Source organism: Lissotriton helveticus, chromosome 5_2 (genome assembly GCF_964261635.1).
Source record: "Lissotriton helveticus chromosome 5_2, aLisHel1.1, whole genome shotgun sequence".
NCBI classification, from domain to species: domain Eukaryota; kingdom Metazoa; phylum Chordata; class Amphibia; order Caudata; family Salamandridae; genus Lissotriton; species Lissotriton helveticus.
In genome coordinates, this window is record NC_136066.1 from 13,578,190 (window position 1) to 13,595,623 (window position 17,434).

Below are 17,434 nucleotides of genomic sequence, written 5' to 3' on the forward strand. Positions count from 1 at the left end.
TTCCTGCCCCCTCTGACGCCCTGTTCTTGCCCCTCTGACGCCCTGTTCTTGCCCCCTCCGATGCCTCGTTCTTGCCTCCTCTGATGCCCTGTTCTTGCCCCCCCACTCTGACGCCCTGTTCTTGCCCCCCACTCTGACACCCTGTTCTTGCCCCCTCTGACGCCCTGTTCTTGCCGCCTCTGACGCCCTGTTCTTGCCCCCTCTGACGTCCTGTTCTTGCCCCCCCTGACGCCCTGTTCTTGCCGCCTCTGGCGCCCTGTTCTTGCCCCCCCTGTTCTTGCCCCCTCTAACGCCCTGTTCTTGCCCCCTCTGACGCCCTGTTCTTTCCCACTCAGACGCCCTGTTCTTTCCCCCTCAGACGCCCTGTTCTTTCCCCCTCTGACGCCCTGTTCTTGCCCCCTCTGACGCCCTGTTCTTGCCCCCTCTGAGGCCCTGTTCTTGCCACCTCTGAGGCCCTGTTCTTGCCCCCTCTGACGCCCTGTTCTTGCCCCCTCTGACGCCCTGTTCCTGCCCCCTCTGACGCCCTGTTCTTGCCCCCTCTGACGCCCTGTTCTTGCCCCTCTGATGCCCTGTTCTTGCCCCCTCTGATGCCCTGTTCTTGCCTCCTCTGATGCCCTGTTCTTGCCCCTCTGACGCCCTGTTCTTGCCCCCTCTGACGTCCTGTTCTTGCCCCCCTCTGACGCCCTGTTCTTGCCCCCCTCTGATGCCCTGTTCTTGCCCCCTCTGACGCCCTGTTCTTGCCCCCTCTGACGTCCTGTTCTTGCCCCCCTCTGACGCCCTGTTCTTGCCCCCCTCTGACGCCCTGTTCTTACCCCTCTGACGCCCTGTTCTTGCCGCCTCTGACGCCCTGTTGTTGCCCCCCCTGTTCTTGCCCCCTCTAACGCCCTGTTCTTGCCCCCTCTGACGCCCTGTTCTTGCCCCCTCTGACGCCCTGTTCTTGCCCCCTCTGACGCCCTGTTCTTGCCCCCTCTGACATCCTGTTCTTGCCCCCCTCTGACACCCTGTTCTTGCCCCCTCTGACGCCCTGTTCTTGCCCCCTCTGACGTCCTGTTCTTGCCCCCCACTCTGATGCCCTGTTCTTGCCCCCTGTGACGCCCTGTTCTTGCCGCCTCTGACGCCCTGTTCTTGCCCCCTCTGAAGTCCTGTTCTTGCCCCCCTCTGACGCCCTGTTCTTGCCCCCTCTGACGTCCTGTTCTTGCCCCCCTCTGACGCCCTGTTCTTGCCCCCTCTGACGTCCTGTTCTTGCCCCCCTCTGACGCCCTGTTCTTGCCCCCTCTGACGCCCTGTTCTTGCCCCCTCTGACGCCCTGTTCCTGCCCCCTCTGACGCCCTGTTCTTGCCCCTGATGCCCTGTTCTTGCCCCTCTGATGCCCTGTTCTTGCCTCCTCAGATGCCCTGTTCTTGCCCCTCTGACGTCCTGTTCTTGCCCCCCACTCTGACGCCCTGTTCTTGCCCCCTCTGACGCCCTGTTCTTGCCGCCTCTGACGCCCTGTTCTTACCCCTCTGACGTCCTGTTCTTGCCCCTCTCTGACGCCCTGTTCTTGCCCCCTCTGACGTCCTGTTCTTGCCCCCCTCGGACGCCCTGTTCTTGCCCCCTCTGACGTCCTGTTCTTGCCCCCCTCGGACGCCCTGTTCTTGCCCCCTCTGACGTCCTGTTCTTGCCCCCCTCTGACGCCCTGTTCTTGCCCCCTCTGACGCCCTGTTCTTGCCCCCTCTGACGCCCTGTTCCTGCCCCCTCTGACGCCCTGTTCCTGCCCCCTCTGACGCCCTGTTCTTGCCCCTGATGCCCTGTTCTTGCCCCCTCTGATGCCCTGTTCTTGCCTCCTCAGATGCCCTGTTCTTGCCCCTCTGACGTCCTGTTCTTGCCCCCCACTCTGACGCCCTGTTCTTGCCCCCTCTGACGCCCTGTTCTTGCCGCCTCTGTCGCCCTGTTCTTGCCCCCCCTGTTCTTGCCCCCTCTAACGCCCTGTTCTTGCCCCCTCTGACGCCCTGTTCTTGCCCCCTTTGAGGCCCTGTTCTTGCCCCCTCTGACGCCCTGTTCTTGCTCCCTCTGACGCCCTGTTCTTGCCCCCTCTGACGTCCTGTTCTTGCCCCCCTGACGCCCTGTTCTTGCCCCCCTCTGACGCCCTGTTCCTACCCCTCTGACGCCCTGTTCTTGCCGCCTCTGTCGCCCTGTTCTTGCCCCCTCTGAGGCCCTGTTCTTGCCCCCTCTGACGCCCTGTTCTTGCCTCCTCTGACGCCCTGTTCTTGCCCCCCTCTGAGGCCCTGTTCTTGCCCCTCTGACGCCCTGTTCTTGCCCCCTCTGAGGCCCTGTTCTTGCCCCCTCTGACGCCCTGTTCTTGCCTCCTCTGACGCCCTGTTCTTGCCTCCTCTGACGCCCTGTTCTTATCCCCTCTGACGCCCTGTTCTTGCCCCCCTCTGAGGCCCTGTTCTTGCCCCCTCTGACGCCCTGTTCTTGACCCCTCTGACGCCCTGTTCTTGCCTCCTCTGACGCCCTGTTCTTGCCCCCTCTGACGCCCTGTTCTTGCCCCCCTCTGAGGCCCTGTTCTTGCCCCCTCTGACGCCCTTTTCTTGCCTCCTCTGACGCCCTGTTCTTACCCCCTCTGACGCCCTGTTCTTGCACCCCTCTGAGGCCCTGTTCTTGCCCCCCACTCTGACGCCCTGTTCTTGCCTCCTCTGATGCCCTGTTCTTGCCCCCTCTGACGCCCTGTTCTTGCCTCCTCTGGCGCCCTGTTCTTGCCCCCTCTAATGCCCTGTTCTTGCCCCCTCTAATGCCCTGTTCTTGCCCCCTCTGACGCCCTGTTCTTGCCCCCTCTGATGCCCTGTTCTTGCCCCCTCTGATGCCCTGTTCTTGCCTCCTCTGACGCCCTGTTCTTGCCCCTTCTGACGCTCTGTTCTTGCCCCCTCTGATGCCCTGTTCTTGCCCCCTCTGACGCCCTGTTCTTGCCTCCTCTGACGCCCTGTTCTTGCCCCTTCTGACGCCCTGTTCTTGCTCCCTCTGACGCCCTGTTCTTGCCCCCTCTGACGCCCTGTTCTTGCCCCCCCTGTTCTTGCCCCCTCTAACGCCCTGTTCTTGCCCCCTCTGACGCCCTGTTCTTGCCCCCTCTGAGGCCCTGTTCTTGCCCCCTCTGAGGCCCTGTTCTTGCCCCCTCTGACGCCCTGTTCTTGCCTCCTCTGACGCCCTGTTCTTGCCTCCTCTGACGCCCTGTTCTTGCCCCCTCTGACGCCCTGTTCTTGCCCCCTCTAATGCCCTGTTCTTGCCCCCTCTGATGCCCTGTTCTTGCCCCCTCTGACGCCCTGTTCTTGCCTCCTCTGATGCCCTGTTCTTGCCCCCTCTGACGCCCTGTTCTTGTCCCCTCTAATGCCCTGTTCTTGCCCCCTCTGACGCCCTGTTCTTGCCCCCTCTGAGGCCCTGTTCTTGCCCCCCTCTGAGGCCCTGTTCTTGTCCCCTCTAATGCCCTGTTCTTGCCCCCTCTGACGCCCTGTTCTTGTCCCCTCTAATGCCCTGTTCTTGCCCCCTCTGACGCCCTGTTCTTGCCCCCTCTGAGGCCCTGTTCTTGCCCCCTCTGAGGCCCTGTTCTTGCCCCCTCTGACGCCCTGTTCTTGCCCCCTCTGACGCCCTGTTCTTGCCCCTCTGACGCCCTGTTCTTGCCCCTCTGACGCCCTGTTCTTGCCCCCCACTCTGACGTCCTGTTCTTGCCCCCTCTGACGCCCTGTTCTTGCCCCCTCTGACGCCCTGTTCTTGCCCCCTCTGAGGCCCTGTTCTTGCCCCCTCTTACGCCCTGTTCTTGCCCCCTCTGAGGCCCTGTTCTTGCCCCCCTCTGACGCCTTGTTCCTACCCCTCTGACGAACTGTTCTTGCCGCCCTCTGATGCCCTGTTCTTGCCCCCTCTGACGTCCTGTTCTTGCCCCCTCTGACGCCCTGTTCTTGCCCCCTCTGACGCCCTGTTCTTGCCCCCTCTGATGCCCTGTTCTTGTCCCCTCTAATGCCCTGTTCTTGCCCCTCTGACGTCCTGTCCTTGCCCCCTCTGACGCCCTGTTCTTGCCCCCCTCTGACGCCCTGTTCTTGCCCCCTCTGATGCCCTGTTCTTGCCCCCTCTGATGCCCTGTTCTTGTCCCCTCTAATGCCCTGTTCTTCCCCTCTCTGACGTCCTGTTCTTGCCCCCCTCTGACGCCCTGTTCTTGCCCCCCTCTGACGCCCTGTTCTTGCCCCCTCTGACGTCCTGTTCTTGCCCCCCTCTGACGCCCTGTTCTTGCCCCCTCTGACGTCCTGTTCTTGCCCCCCTCTGACGCCCTGTTCTTGCCCCCTCTGACGCCCTGTTCTTGCCCCCTCTGACGCCCTGTTCCTGCCCCCTCTGACGCCCTGTTCTTGCCCCTGATGCCCTGTTCTTGCCCCTCTGATGCCCTGTTCTTACCCCTCTGACGTCCTGTTCTTGCCCCTCTCTGACGCCCTGTTCTTGCCCCCTCTGACGTCCTGTTCTTGCCCCCCTCGGACGCCCTGTTCTTGCCCCCTCTGACGTCCTGTTCTTGCCCCCCTCGGACGCCCTGTTCTTGCCCCCTCTGACGTCCTGTTCTTGCCCCCCTCTGACGCCCTGTTCTTGCCCCCTCTGACGCCCTGTTCTTGCCCCCTCTGACGCCCTGTTCCTGCCCCCTCTGACGCCCTGTTCTTGCCCCTGATGCCCTGTTCTTGCCCCCTCTGATGCCCTGTTCTTGCCTCCTCAGATGCCCTGTTCTTGCCCCTCTGACGTCCTGTTCTTGCCCCCCACTCTGACGCCCTGTTCTTGCCCCCTCTGACGCCCTGTTCTTGCCGCCTCTGTCGCCCTGTTCTTGCCCCCCCTGTTCTTGCCCCCTCTAACGCCCTGTTCTTGCCCCCTCTGACGCCCTGTTCTTGCCCCCTCTGACGCCCTGTTCTTGCCCCCTCTGACGCCCTGTTCTTGCCCCCTCTGACGCCCTGTTCTTGCCCCCCCTGTTCTTGCCCCCTCTGACGCCCTGTTCTTGCCCCCTTTGAGGCCCTGTTCTTGCCCCCTCTGACGCCCTGTTCTTGCTCCCTCTGACGCCCTGTTCTTGCCCCCTCTGACGTCCTGTTCTTGCCCCCCCCTGACGCCCTGTTCTTGCCCCCCTCTGACGCCCTGTTCCTACCCCTCTGACGCCCTGTTCTTGCCGCCTCTGTCGCCCTGTTCTTGCCCCCCCTGTTCTTGCCCCCTCTGAGGCCCTGTTCTTGCACCCTCTGACGCCCTGTTCTTGCCCCCTCTGACGCCCTGTTCTTGCCTCCTCTGACGCCCTGTTCTTGCCCCCCTCTGAGGCCCTGTTCTTGCCCCTCTGACGCCCTGTTCTTGCCCCCTCTGAGGCCCTGTTCTTGCCCCCTCTGAGGCCCTGTTCTTGCCCCCTCTGACGCCCTGTTCTTGCCTCCTCTGACGCCCTGTTCTTGCCTCCTCTGACGCCCTGTTCTTATCCCCTCTGACGCCCTGTTCTTGCCCCCCTCTGAGGCCCTGTTCTTGCCCCCCTCTGAGGCCCTGTTCTTGCCCCCTCTGACGCCCTGTTCTTGACCCCTCTGACGCCCTGTTCTTGCCTCCTCTGACGCCCTGTTCTTGCCCCCTCTGACGCCCTGTTCTTGCCCCCCTCTGAGGCCCTGTTCTTGCCCCCTCTGACGCCCTTTTCTTGCCTCCTCTGACGCCCTGTTCTTACCCCCTCTGACGCCCTGTTCTTGCACCCCTCTGAGGCCCTGTTCTTGCCCCCCACTCTGACGCCCTGTTCTTGCCTCCTCTGATGCCCTGTTCTTGCCCCCTCTGACGCCCTGTTCTTGCCTCCTCTGGCGCCCTGTTCTTGCCCCCTCTAATGCCCTGTTCTTGCCCCCTCTGACGTCCTGTTCTTGCCCCCTCTGACGCCCTGTTCTTGCCCCCTCTGATGCCCTGTTCTTGCCCCCTCTGATGCCCTGTTCTTGCCTCCTCTGACGCCCTGTTCTTGCCCCTTCTGACGCTCTGTTCTTGCCCCCTCTGATGCCCTGTTCTTGCCCCCTCTGATGCCCTGTTCTTGCCCCCTCTGACGCCCTGTTCTTGCCTCCTCTGACGCCCTGTTCTTGCCCCTTCTGACGCCCTGTTCTTGCCCCCTCTGACGCCCTGTTCTTGCCCCCCCTGTTCTTGCCCCCTCTAACGCCCTGTTCTTGCCCCCTCTGACGCCCTGTTCTTGCCCCCTCTGAGGCCCTGTTCTTGCCCCCTCTGACGCCCTGTTCTTGCCTCCTCTGACGCCCTGTTCTTGCCCCCTCTGAGGCCCTGTTCTTGCCCCTCTGACGCCCTGTTCTTGCCCCCCACTCTGACGTCCTGTTCTTGCCCCCTCTGACGCCCTGTTCTTGCCCCCTCTGACGCCCTGTTCTTGCCCCCTCTGACGCCCTGTTCTTGCCCCCTCTGAGGCCCTGTTCTTGCCCCCTCTGAGGCCCTGTTCTTGCCCCCTCTGAGGCCCTGTTCTTGCCCCCCTCTGACGCCTTGTTCCTACCCCTCTGACGAACTGTTCTTGCCGCCCTCTGATGCCCTGTTCTTGCCCCCTCTGACGTCCTGTTCTTGCCCCCTCTGACGCCCTGTTCTTGCCCCCTCTGACGCCCTGTTCTTGCCCCCTCTGACGCCCTGTTCTTGTCCCCTCTAATGCCCTGTTCTTGCCCCTCTGACGTCCTGTTCTTGCCCCCTCTGACGCCCTGTTCTTGCCCCCCTCTGACGCCCTGTTCTTGCCCCCTCTGATGCCCTGTTCTTGCCCCCTCTGATGCCCTGTTCTTGTCCCCTCTAATGCCCTGTTCTTCCCCTCTCTGACGTCCTGTTCTTGCCCCCCTCTGACGCCCTGTTCTTGCCCCCTCTGATGCCCTGTTCTTGTCCCCTCTAATGCCCTGTTCTTGCCCCCTCTGACGTCCTGTTCTTGCCCCCCTCTGACGCCCTGTTCTTGCCCCCTCTGACGCCCTGTTCTTGCCCCCTCTGATGCCCTGTTCTTGTCCCCTCTAATGCCCTGTTCTTGCCCCCTCTGACGCCCTGTTCTTGCCCCTTCTGACGCTCTGTTCTTACCCCCTCTGACGCCCTGTTCCTACCCCTCTGACGCCCTGTTCCTGCCCCCTCTGACGCCCTGTTCTTGCCCCTCTGATGCACTGTTCTTGCCCCCTCCGATGCCCTGTTCTTGCCTCCTCTGATGCCCTGTTCTTGCCCCTCTGACGTCCTGTTCTTGCCCCCTCTGACACCCTGTTCTTGCCCCCCTCTGACGCCCCGTTCCTACCCCTCTGACGCCCTGTTCTTGCCCCCTCTGACGCCGTTCTTGCCCCCTCTGAGGCCCTGTTCTTGCCCCCTCTGACGCCCTGTTCTTGCCCCCTCTGATGCCCTGTTCTTGTCCCCTCTAATGCCCTGTTCTTGCCCCCTCTAACGTCCTGTTCTTGCCCCCCTCTGACGCCCTGTTCTTGCCCCCCTCTGACGCCCTGTTCTTGCCCCCTCTGACGCCCTGTTCTTGCCCCCTCTGATGCCCTGTTCTTGTCCCCTCTATTGCCCTGTTCTTGCCTCCTCTCATGCCCTGTTCTTGCCCCCTCTGACGTCCTGTTCTTGCCTCCTCTGAGGCCCTGTTCTTGCCTCCTCTGATACCCTGTTCTTGCCTCCTCTGAGGCCCTGTTCTTGCCTCCTCTGAGGCCCTGTTCTTGCCTCCTCTGAGGCCCTGTTCTTGCCCCCTCTGACGCCCTGTTATTGCCCCCTCTGACGCCCTGTTATTGCCCCCTCTGACGCCCTGTTCTTGCCCCCTCTGATGCCCTGTTCTTGTCCCCTCTAATGCCCTGTTCTTGCCCCCCTCTGACGCCCTGTTCTTGCCCCTTCTGACGCTCTGTTCTTACCCCCTCTGACGCTCTGTTCCTACCCCTCGGACGCCCTGTTCCTGCCCCCTCTGACGCCCTGTTCTTGCCCCCCTCTGACGCCCTGTTCCTACCCCTCTGACGCCCTGTTCTTGCCCCCTCTGACGCCCTGTTCTTGCCCCTCTGAGGCCCTGTTCTTGCCCCCTCTGACACCCTGTTCTTGCCCCCTCTGACACCCTGTTCTTGCCCCCTCTGAGGCCCTGTTCTTACCCCCTCTGACGCCCTGTTCTTGCCCACTCTGAGGCCCTGTTATTGCCCCCTCTGACGCCCTGTTCTTGCCTCCTCTGACGCCCTGTTCTTGCCCCCTCTGACGCCCTGTTCTTGCCCCCTCTGACGCCCTGTTCTTGCCCATCTGACGTCCTGTTCTTGCCCCCCTCTGACGCCCTGTTCTTGCCCCCCTCTGACGCCCTGTTCTTGCCCCCTCTGACGCCCTGTTCTTGCCCCCTCTGACGCCCTGTTCTTGCCCCCTCTGAGGCCCTGTTCTTGCCCCCTCTGACGCCCTGTTCTTGCCCCCTCTGAGGCCCTGTTCTTGCCCCCTCTGAGGCCCTGTTCTTGCCCCCTCTGAGGCCCTGTTCTTGCCCCCTCTGACGCCCTGTTCTTGCCCCCTCTGATGCCCTGTTCTTGCCCCCTCTGACGCCCTGTTCTTGCCCCCTCTGAGGCCCTGTTCTTGCCCCCTCTGAGACCCTGTTCTTGCCCCCTCTGTGGCCCTGTTCTTGCCCCCTCTGACGCCCTGTTCTTGCCTCCTCTGACGCCCTGTTCTTGCCCCCCTCTGACGCCCTGTTCTTGCCCCCTCTGACGCCCTGTTCTTGCTCCTCTGAGGCCCTGTTCTTGCCCCCTCTGACGCCCTGTTCTTGTCCCCTCTGACGCCCTGTTCTTGCCTCCTCTGATGCCCTGTTCTTGCCCCCTCTGACGCCCTGTTCTTGCCTCCTCTGAGGCCCTGTTCTTGCCCCCTCTGACGCCCTGTTCTTGTCCCCTCTAATGCCCTGTTCTTGCCCCCTCTGACGCCCTGTTCTTGCCCCCTCTGAGGCCCTGTTCTTGCCCCCTCTGACGCCCTGTTCTTGCCCCTCTGACGCCCTGTTCTTGCCCCTCTGACGCCCTGTTCTTGCCCCCCACTCTGACGTCCTGTTCTTGCCCCCTCTGACGCCCTGTTCTTGCCCCCTCTGACGCCCTGTTCTTGCCCCCTCTGACGCCCTGTTCTTGCCCCCTCTGAGGCCCTGTTCTTGCCCCCTCTGAGGCCCTGTTCTTGCCCCCTCTGAGGCCCTGTTCTTGCCCCCCTCTGACGCCTTGTTCCTACCCCTCTGACGAACTGTTCTTGCCGCCCTCTGATGCCCTGTTCTTGCCCCCTCTGACGCCCTGTTCTTGCCCCCTCTGACGCCCTGTTCTTGCCCCCTCTGACGCCCTGTTCTTGCCCCCTCTGACGCCCTGTTCTTGTCCCCTCTAATGCCCTGTTCTTGCCCCTCTGACGTCCTGTTCTTGCCCCCTCTGACGCCCTGTTCTTGCCCCCCTCTGACGCCCTGTTCTTGCCCCCTCTGATGCCCTGTTCTTGCCCCCTCTGATGCCCTGTTCTTGTCCCCTCTAATGCCCTGTTCTTCCCCTCTCTGACGTCCTGTTCTTGCCCCCCTCTGACGCCCTGTTCTTGCCCCCTCTGATGCCCTGTTCTTGTCCCCTCTAATGCCCTGTTCTTGCCCCCTCTGACGTCCTGTTCTTGCCCCCCTCTGACGCCCTGTTCTTGCCCCCTCTGACGCCCTGTTCTTGCCCCCTCTGATGCCCTGTTCTTGTCCCCTCTAATGCCCTGTTCTTGCCCCCTCTGACGCCCTGTTCTTGCCCCTTCTGACGCTCTGTTCTTACCCCCTCTGACGCCCTGTTCCTACCCCTCTGACGCCCTGTTCCTGCCCCCTCTGACGCCCTGTTCTTGCCCCTCTGATGCACTGTTCTTGCCCCCTCCGATGCCCTGTTCTTGCCTCCTCTGATGCCCTGTTCTTGCCCCTCTGACGTCCTGTTCTTGCCCCCTCTGACACCCTGTTCTTGCCCCCCTCTGACGCCCCGTTCCTACCCCTCTGACGCCCTGTTCTTGCCCCCTCTGACGCCGTTCTTGCCCCCTCTGAGGCCCTGTTCTTGCCCCCTCTGACGCCCTGTTCTTGCCCCCTCTGATGCCCTGTTCTTGTCCCCTCTAATGCCCTGTTCTTGCCCCCTCTGACGTCCTGTTCTTGCCCCCCTCTGACGCCCTGTTCTTGCCCCCCTCTGACGCCCTGTTCTTGCCCCCTCTGACGCCCTGTTCTTGCCCCCTCTGATGCCCTGTTCTTGTCCCCTCTATTGCCCTGTTCTTGCCTCCTCTCATGCCCTGTTCTTGCCCCCTCTGACGTCCTGTTCTTGCCTCCTCTGAGGCCCTGTTCTTGCCTCCTCTGATACCCTGTTCTTGCCTCCTCTGAGGCCCTGTTCTTGCCTCCTCTGATGCCCTGTTCTTGCCCCCTCTGACGCCCTGTTATTGCCCCCTCTGACGCCCTGTTCTTGCCCCCTCTGATGCCCTGTTCTTGTCCCCTCTAATGCCCTGTTCTTGCCCCCCTCTGACGCCCTGTTCTTGCCCCTTCTGACGCTCTGTTCTTACCCCCTCTGACGCTCTGTTCCTACCCCTCGGACGCCCTGTTCCTGCCCCCTCTGAAGCCCTGTTCTTGCCCCCCTCTGACGCCCTGTTCCTACCCCTCTGACGCCCTGTTCTTGCCCCCTCTGACGCCCTGTTCTTGCCCCCTCTGACACCCTGTTCTTGCCCCCTCTGACACCTTGTTCTTGCCCCCTCTGAGGCCCTGTTCTTACCCCCTCTGACGCCCTGTTCTTGCCCACTCTGAGGCCCTGTTCTTGCCCCCTCTGACGCCCTGTTCTTGCCTCCTCTGACGCCCTGTTCTTGCCCCCTCTGACGCCCTGTTCTTGCCCCCTCTGACGCCCTGTTCTTGCCCATCTGACGTCCTGTTCTTGCCCCCCTCTGACGCCCTGTTCTTGCCCCCCTCTGACGCCCTGTTCTTGCCCCCTCTGACGCCCTGTTCTTGCCCCCTCTGACGCCCTGTTCTTGCCCCCTCTGAGGCCCTGTTCTTGCCCCCTCTGACGCCCTGTTCTTGCCCCCTCTGAGGCCCTGTTCTTGCCCCCTCTGAGGCCCTGTTCTTGCCCCCTCTGAGGCCCTGTTCTTGCCCCCTCTGACGCCCTGTTCTTGCCCCCTCTGATGCCCTGTTCTTGCCCCCTCTGACGCCCTGTTCTTGCCCCCTCTGAGGCCCTGTTCTTGCCCCCTCTGAGACCCTGTTCTTGCCCCCTCTGTGGCCCTGTTCTTGCCCCCTCTGACGCCCTGTTCTTGCCTCCTCTGACGCCCTGTTCTTGCCCCCCTCTGACGCCCTGTTCTTGCCCCCTCTGACGCCCTGTTCTTGCTCCTCTGAGGCCCTGTTCTTGCCCCCTCTGACGCCCTGTTCTTGTCCCCTCTGACGCCCTGTTCTTGCCTCCTCTGATGCCCTGTTCTTGCCCCCTCTGACGCCCTGTTCTTGCCTCCTCTGAGGCCCTGTTCTTGCCTCCTCTGGCGCCCTGTTCTTGCCTCCTCTGGCGCCCTGTTCTTGCCCCCCTCTGACGCCCTGTTCTTGCCCCCTCTGACGCCCTGTTCTTGCCCCCTCTGACGCCCTGTTCTTGCTCCTCTGACGCCCTGTTCTTGCCCCCTCTGACGCCCTGTTCTTGCCCCCTCTGACGCCCTGTTCTTGCCTCCTCTGAGGCCCTGTTCTTGTCTCCTCTGGCGCCCTGTTCTTGCCTCCTCTGAGGCCCTGTTCTTGCCCCCTCTGACGCCCTGTTCTTGCCTCCTCTGGCGCCCTGTTCTTGCCCCCTCTGACGCCCTGTTCTTGCCTCCTCTGACGCCCTGTTCTTGCCCCCTCTGACGCCCTGTTCTTGCCCCCTCTGACGCCCTGTTCTTACCCCCTCTGATGCCCTGTTCTTGCCTCCTCTGACGCCCTGTTCTTGCCCCCTCTGACGCCCTGTTCTTGCCTCCTCTGAGGCCCTGTTCTTGCCCCCTCTGACGCCCTGTTCTTGCCTCCTCTGGCGCCCTGTTCTTGCCCCCTCTGACGCCCTGTTCTTGCCTCCTCTGACGCCCTGTTCTTGCCCCCTCTGACGCCCTGTTCTCGCCCCCTCTGATGCCCTGTTCTCGCCCCCTCTGATGCCCTGTTCTTGTCCCTCTGAGGCCCTGTTCTTGCCCCCTCTGATGCCCTGTTCTTGCCCCCTCTGATGCCCTGTTCTTGCCTCCTCTGACGCCCTGTTCTTGCCCCCTCTGACGCCCTGTTCTTGCCTCCTCTGAGGCCCTGTTCTTGCCCCCTCTGACGTCCTGTTCTTGCCCCCTCTGACGCCCTGTTCTTGCCCCCTCTGACGCCCTGTTCTTGCCCCCTCTGACGCCCTGTTCTTGCCCCCTCTGACGCCCTGTTCTTGCCTCCTCTGACGCCCTGTTCTTGCCTCCTCTGACGCCCTGTTCTTGCCCCCTCTGACGCCCTGTTCTTGCCTCCTCTGACGCCCTGTTCTTGCCCCCTCTGACGCCCTGTTCTTGCCCCCTCTGACGCCCTGTTCTTGCCTCCTCTGACGCCCTGTTCTTGCCTCCTCTGATGCCCTGTTCTTGCCCCCTCTGACGCCCTGTTCTTGCCCCCTCTGACGCCCTGTTCTTGCCTCCTCTGATGCCCTGTTCTTGCCCCCTCTGACGCCCTGTTCTTGCCTCCTCTGAGGCCCTGTTCTTGCCCCCTCTGACGCCCTGTTCTTGCCCCCTCTGACGCCCTGTTCTTGCCCCCCTCTGACGCCCTGTTCTTGCCTCCTCTGAGGCCCTGTTCTTGCCCCCTCTGACGCCCTGTTCTTGCCCCCTCTGAGGCCCTGTTCTTGCCCCCTCTGAGGCCCTGTTCTTGCCTCCTCTGACGCCCTGTTCTTGCCCCCTCTGACGCCCTGTTCTTGCCCCTCTGACGCCCTGTTCTTGCCTCCTCTGATGCCCTGTTCTTGCCCCCTCTGACACCCTGTTCTTGCCCCCTCTGAGGCCCTGTTCTTGCCCCCTCTGACGCCCTGTTCTTGCCCCCTCTGACGCCCTGTTCTTGCTCCTCTGACGCCCTGTTCTTGCCCCCTCTGACGCCCTGTTCTTGCCCCCTCTGACGCCCTGTTCTTGCCTCCTCTGACGCCCTGTTCTTGCCCCCTCTGAGGCCCTGTTCTTGCCTCCTCTGACGCCCTGTTCTTGCCCCCTCTGACGCCCTGTTCTTGCCCCCTCTGACGCCCTGTTCTTGCCTCCTCTGATGCCCTGTTCTTGCCCCCTCTGACACCCTGTTCTTGCCCCCTCTGACGCCCTGTTCTTGCCTCCTCTGACGCCCTGTTCTTGCCCCCTCTGACGCCCTGTTCTTGACCCCTCTGACGCCCTGTTCTTGCCCCCTCTCATGTCCTGTTCTTGCCCCCTCTGAGGCCCTGTTCTTGCCCCCTCTGAGGCCCTGTTCTTGCCCCCTCTGACGCCCTGTTCTTGCCCCCCTCTGACGCCCTGTTCTTGCCCCCCTCTGAGGCCCTGTTCTTGCCCCCCTCTGACGCCCTGTTCTTGCCCCCTCTGACACCCTGTTCTTGCCCCCCTCTGACGCCCTGTTCTTGCCCCCTCTGACGCCCTGTTCTTGCCTCCTCTGATGCCCTGTTCTTGCCCCCCCCCCGTCTCTTCTCTGTCTCTGGTTTGTTTACTTTGAGGCCTCGGAGGAGGGGGGGGGGGGGGGGGGGGGTAAAGTCCACGCATAAAATAAATAAATAAGTAAATGACGAATGGGGGGGGGCGATGAGGGCAGCAGAGCAGATTACCGGGGGGGGGGGGGGGGGGGGCAGGAAGCAGAGGCGCGGGGGGGGCGGGGGAGAGAAAATAAAATAACGGAACATACAAGGGCGGTATCAGGCGGGGGGGGGAGGGGCGAAGGAAGCATATTCCCCCCCCCCCCCCCCGGTACTCCTCATGTGACCCCCCCTCGCCCCCCACGGCTCCTCACCGGGGCCTCTCCTCCTCTCGGCGCTGCTCCTGGGCCCGCCCCGGATCTGAAGTCACGACCCCCCCCCCAGAGATGGAGCCAGACACCACTCCCCCCCCCCCCCCCCCCCAGCATCCGACTCCGCCCCCCTCCACCCTCCCTGCAAGCCGCCACTGGGGGGGCACACAGGGCCCTCCCAGGCATTCACAGCAGAGTCCAGCCCCCCCCATCACAGCAGAGTCCAGCCCCCCCCCCCATCACAGCAGAGTCACTGCCCCCCCCCCCCCCCCAGCATCCCGACTCCAACAACTGGTTCTTTCGTAAAGCGCTCTGACACCTTCGGGTAATGTACGCGCGAAAGAAAATTGCATTCATTTGTTTTAAAAAAAAACAGCTGAGTTCCCCCCCCCCCCAGTCACATCAGCTTAACTGCCCCCGCCCTCTGAGCAGAGTCCAGCCCCCCCTCACAGCAGAGTCCAGAGTCCAGCCCCCCTCACAGCAGAGTCCAGAGTCCAGCCCCCCCCTCACAGCAGAGTCCAGAGTCCAGCCCCCCTCACAGCAGAGTCCAGAGTCCAGCCCCCCCACTCAGAGTCCAGCCCCCCTCACAGCAGAGTCCAGCCCCCCACTCAGAGTCCAGCCCCCCACTCAGAGTCCAGCCCCCCACTCAGAGTCCAGCCCCCCTCACAGCAGAGTCCAGCCCCCCTCACAGCAGAGTCCAGAGTCCAGCCCCCCCTCACAGCAGAGTCCAGAGTCCAGCCCCCCTCACAGCAGAGTCCAGAGTCCAGCCCCCCCTCACAGCAGAGTCCAGAGTCCAGCCCCCCTCACAGCAGAGTCCAGAGTCCAGCCCCCCCACTCAGAGTCCAGCCCCCCTCACAGCAGAGTCCAGCCCCCCACTCAGAGTCCAGCCCCCCACTCAGAGTCCAGCCCCCCACTCAGAGTCCAGCCCCCCTCACAGCAGAGTCCAGCCCCCCTCACAGCAGAGTCCAGAGTCCAGCCCCCCTCACAGCAGAGTCCAGAGTCCAGCCCCCCTCACAGCAGAGTCCAGAGTCCAGCCCCCCCTCACAGCAGAGTCCAGCCCCCCTCACAGCAGAGTCCAGAGTCCAGCCCCCCCACTCAGAGTCCAGCCCCCCTCACAGCAGAGTCCAGCCCCCCACTCAGAGTCCAGCCCCCCACTCAGAGTCCAGCCCCCCACTCAGAGTCCAGCCCCCCTCACAGCAGAGTCCAGCCCCCCTCACAGCAGAGTCCAGAGTCCAGCCCCCCTCACAGCAGAGTCCAGAGTCCAGCCCCCCTCACAGCAGAGTCCAGAGTCCAGCCCCCCCTCACAGCAGAGTCCAGAGTCCAGCCCCCCTCACAGCAGAGTCCAGAGTCCAGCCCCCCCACTCAGAGTCCAGCCCCCCTCACAGCAGAGTCCAGCCCCCCACTCAGAGTCCAGCCCCCCACTCAGAGTCCAGCCCCCCACTCAGAGTCCAGCCCCCCTCACAGCAGAGTCCAGCCCCCCTCACAGCAGAGTCCAGAGTCCAGCCCCCCTCACAGCAGAGTCCAGAGTCCAGCCCACCCCCTCACAGCAGAGTCCAGAGTCCAGCCCCCTCACAGCAGAGTCCAGAGTCCAGCCCCCCTCACAGCAGAGTCCAGAGTCCAGCCCCCCTCACAGCAGAGTCCAGCCCCCCCCAGTCAGTGTCCAGCCCCCCCCAGTTTTTATTTTTTATTTTGATTTATTTAATGCATTTTTATAAAGCGCGGACTTTACCCGAAGATGCCAGAGCACTGTACAAAAGAACCAGTGACGTCACATGAGAGAACTGTTGCAGGAATGGAACAAACACAAATAGCCTGAACAGACTGTACAAGCAAAAGTAAGAAAAAATATGACAAATTATACAATGACTAAAGAACTTCCTGGCGACCAATAGCAGGCCATAGCATCAAAACAACGCAGGCAAAAGGAAAACAATTTCAAACGCAGCAAGCACAGGATGTACAAACAAAAATATAAACATATGTGGCAAATTTACAAAGACTAAAGAACTTCCTGGCGGGGTCTGAGAAGGAGGGAATTAGTTCTGAAAGTGTCTTTGAAATAAAAGAGATTTGAGGTCCGCTTTGAAGATCTGGATGGAGGTGATGGCACGGAGCGAAGGAGGAAGCGAGTTCCAGATTCTCACCGCATTACCTGAGAACGATTGTGCCAACAGTTTTTCTCTTTTGAAGGAGGGGGGTTCAAGAAGGAACTTTTCCGTATTCCTAGACGGCCTCGAGCCTCCAGACAGTTTGAGTTTATTCGCCAGATAGCGAGGGGAGGAAGAGTGCAAAGCTTTGTGGGTGTTGCACGCCGTTTTGTAGATAGCTCTCGCCTCGATGGGAAGCCATCGGAGAGAAGACAGGATAGGAGGGATGTGGTCACTACGTTTGGACCCTGTAATGAAGCGAGCTGCTGAATGGAGGACGGATTTGAGGGGGGAGAGGTGAGATTTGGGAAGGCCAGTCAGAAGAGAATTACAATAGTCCAGTCTAGAGAGAACAAGCGATTGGACCAAGGCTTTTAGGTCCTTCTCCGGGAAGAACCGACGAATCCCCCATAAGAGTCGCAGTTGATAACGTGCGCTCTTGGCAATGGAGTTGATGTGTGAGATTAGGTTGAGTCTTTTGTCAAGTATGACACCTAAGGGTTTAGCGCAGTCCACAATGATGGGTTTACTGTTGAGTAGATTCGATTGATCCAACCAGGCTTGAACAGGAGGCGGAGAGAGAGAGCTAGATATGAGGAGGAATTCCGTTTTGGAGGGATTGAGAATGAGTTGGTGAACTAGCATCCAGTTGTGAAGAGTTGAGTGTAGAGCTGAGTAGTGACAGATCATGAGAGGAAGACACCTTGAGGTAGATTTGGGTGTCATCCGCATAGAGATGGTAGAGGATTCCAGATTTGCTTAGGAGGTTCCCTAATGGTTCCACATAGAGATTGAACAGAGTGGGAGCAAGGATAGAACCTTGAGGGACGCCCTGACCAACCACCTTTGGAGACGAGAGACTATTTGCAATCTTGATCATTTGGGATCTGTCCAAGAGGAAAGAGGCAAACCATTTGAGTACTGTGCCTTCCACGCCCATTCTCTGTTGAAGAGTGTTCAGGAGGGTGTTGTGATTAACAGTGTCAAAGGGTGCAGAGAGGTCAAGAAGAATCAGAAGGCACGATTCCCCCGAATCGAGAATATGCAGCGCATCATCGATCACTCGCAGCAGGGCTCTGTCAGTGCTGCAATTTTGAATAAAGCCCGACTGGAACATGTCGAGGAGATTATTGTCCTTAATGTGTTGGGAAAGTTGTTTTGCAACACATTTTTCTGTGATCTTAGAAAGAAAATGGAGATTGGTGATGGGGCCGAAGTGAGATCATTTGCATCTGCAGAGTTTTTTTTTAGAAGGGGGTAACCTGACCTGTTTTGAGGACACTGGGAAGGATCCTTGACTGAGGAAGAGATTGACTAGCCTGGTCCAGTAGGAGAGAGTGTTAGAAATCAATGGCGATGCCACTGGGAATGGGGTCAGAGGAATGATTGGAGGGTTTGGTTTCGTGGATGCATTTGAGGAGATAAACCT

General features: G+C 61.3%; 1 protein-coding gene across 1 annotated transcript in view; it reads right to left on the bottom strand.

The window, feature by feature from the left end:
* Nucleotides 1-13,912, bottom strand: part of ST6GALNAC4 (ST6 N-acetylgalactosaminide alpha-2,6-sialyltransferase 4) — a 214,702-nt gene extending 200,790 nt beyond the window's left edge. Inside the window, exon 1 of the mRNA XM_078646580.1 lies at nt 13,862-13,912. The gene's annotated coding sequence lies outside the window, so the exon portion shown is untranslated. The remainder of the gene's footprint in view (nt 1-13,861) is intronic.
* Nucleotides 13,913-17,434: the final 3,522 nt, after the last annotated feature.